Genomic DNA, 1,802 nt, shown 5'->3' on the forward strand with positions numbered 1-1,802 from the left:
AGGCAATTTTTATTTTTTCCCTTTTTCGTTGATTTGTATGCCACACACTCGCTCACAAGGCGAGCCGTACTACTTACGAATCAACGACGTTGAACGATATCTCCGATTATTACGATGAATTCAGGAGTATCGTGCTAGAAACAATCTTCCTCCAATCGAAATTCTTGATCTCAAAAATCTCCGTCCTTTAACGATACCAGCGATGGCCGAACCAGCTCGTGCTCTTCGAGATTACGCTGCTCCATCGCAGGATGAGCCGCATTCGAGTATTGCTCCACCCGCAATCGAAGTGAACAACTTCGAACTTAAACCTTCACTGTTGCAAGCAGTGCAACAGAATCAATTTTCTGGAAATCCTACCGAGGATCCAAACCTTCATTTATCCGTATTTGTCCAATATGCTGACACTGTTAAAGCTAATGGTGTCACTTCAGAGGCAATTCGACTTCGTCTCTTTCCTTTCTCGTTAAGAGATAAAGCTAGAAGATGGCTTCGGTCTCTTCCTTCCAACTCAGTCACCACATGGAATGAGTTAAAGAAAGTCTTTCTTGCCCGATATTTTCCTCCAAGCAAAACAGCTATGTTGAGAGCCCAGATAAATGGATTTAAGCAAAAGGATAACGAATCTCTTTTCGAAGCATGGGAAAGATACAAGGACATGATGAGACTTTGTCCACACCATGGTTTAGAAGACTGGTTAGTAATTCACACCTTCTACAATGGTCTCTTGTACAACACAAGGTTAACAATAGACGTCGCCACCGGTGGTGCGCTTATGGATAAACCTTACACCGATGCTTATCAACTTATCGAGAGCATGGCCCAAAATCATTATCAGTGGGGAAGCGACCGAACAATGGTAGAAAAACCTCAAACGAAAAGTGGCATGTACGAGATAAGTAGCCTTGATCATGTTAGTGCAAAAGTGGATGCTCTTGCCCAGAAAATTGAAAGTTTAAACGTATCACCTCCAGCCACCGTGGTTGCCGTAACTCAAAATTGCAAGGTCTGTGGAATTCAAGGTCACACGTCTACAGATTGCCAACTCCTAACAGGAATTCAAACAGATCAGGTGAACTATGTTCAAGGTAATCCTTACTCGAATACCTATAACTCAAACTGGAAGAACCATCCTAATTTTTCATATAAAAGTAACAACGCTTTATACGCACCAGGTCAAGCTCCCAGTCAAGCTCCAGCTGTACCACCTGGATATCAAAAGCCGACCCCATCTACACCTAACAATAACGTTCCTAGGAAGTCCAACTTGGAAATCATGATGGAGAACTTCATAGCTTCTCAACATCAAACCAATAAAGAGTTCTTAAACCAGAATGTACACACTAGCGAACAGATTAAACAACTAGCAAGTAAAGTAGATGCCCTGGCTACCCATAACAAAATGCTGGAAACACAAATCTCGCAAGTAGCTCAACAACAAGCGCCTACTGCTGCCCCAACTGGTGCATTTCCTGGACAACCACAACCTAATCCGAAAGGCCACGCTCATGCAATTATATTATGAAGTGGTACAGAGGTAGAAGGACCATCTGACCCAAGGATTGAGAACCAAAACTCTAAAAAGTCAACTGAGGAAGAAAGTAAACCTAAGGAAAAGGAATAGTGTAATAAGGAAACCGTATATAAAAAAAAAGAACCTTATGTACCTCCACCGCCTTACAAACCACCTATCCCTTATCCTCAAAGGCTAATTAAAACCAAAGACGCGGGCCAATTTAAAAAATTTGTTGACCTACTGAAACAATTAAACGTCACAATTCCTTTTACAGAAGCTATTACAC

At 41.8% G+C, this 1,802-nt stretch overlaps 1 non-coding gene across 1 annotated transcript; it reads right to left on the reverse strand.

The window, feature by feature from the left end:
* Window positions 1–580: 580 nt before the first annotated feature.
* On the reverse strand, window positions 581–687 carry LOC127133149 (small nucleolar RNA R71). Its single transcript, XR_007807142.1, has one exon. It is a non-coding gene; the product is annotated as a small nucleolar RNA R71 (small nucleolar RNA).
* Between the last annotated feature and the right edge of the window lie 1,115 nt (window positions 688–1,802).

This window comes from Lathyrus oleraceus, chromosome 3, assembly GCF_024323335.1.
Source record: "Lathyrus oleraceus cultivar Zhongwan6 chromosome 3, CAAS_Psat_ZW6_1.0, whole genome shotgun sequence".
NCBI lineage: Eukaryota > Viridiplantae > Streptophyta > Magnoliopsida > Fabales > Fabaceae > Lathyrus > Lathyrus oleraceus.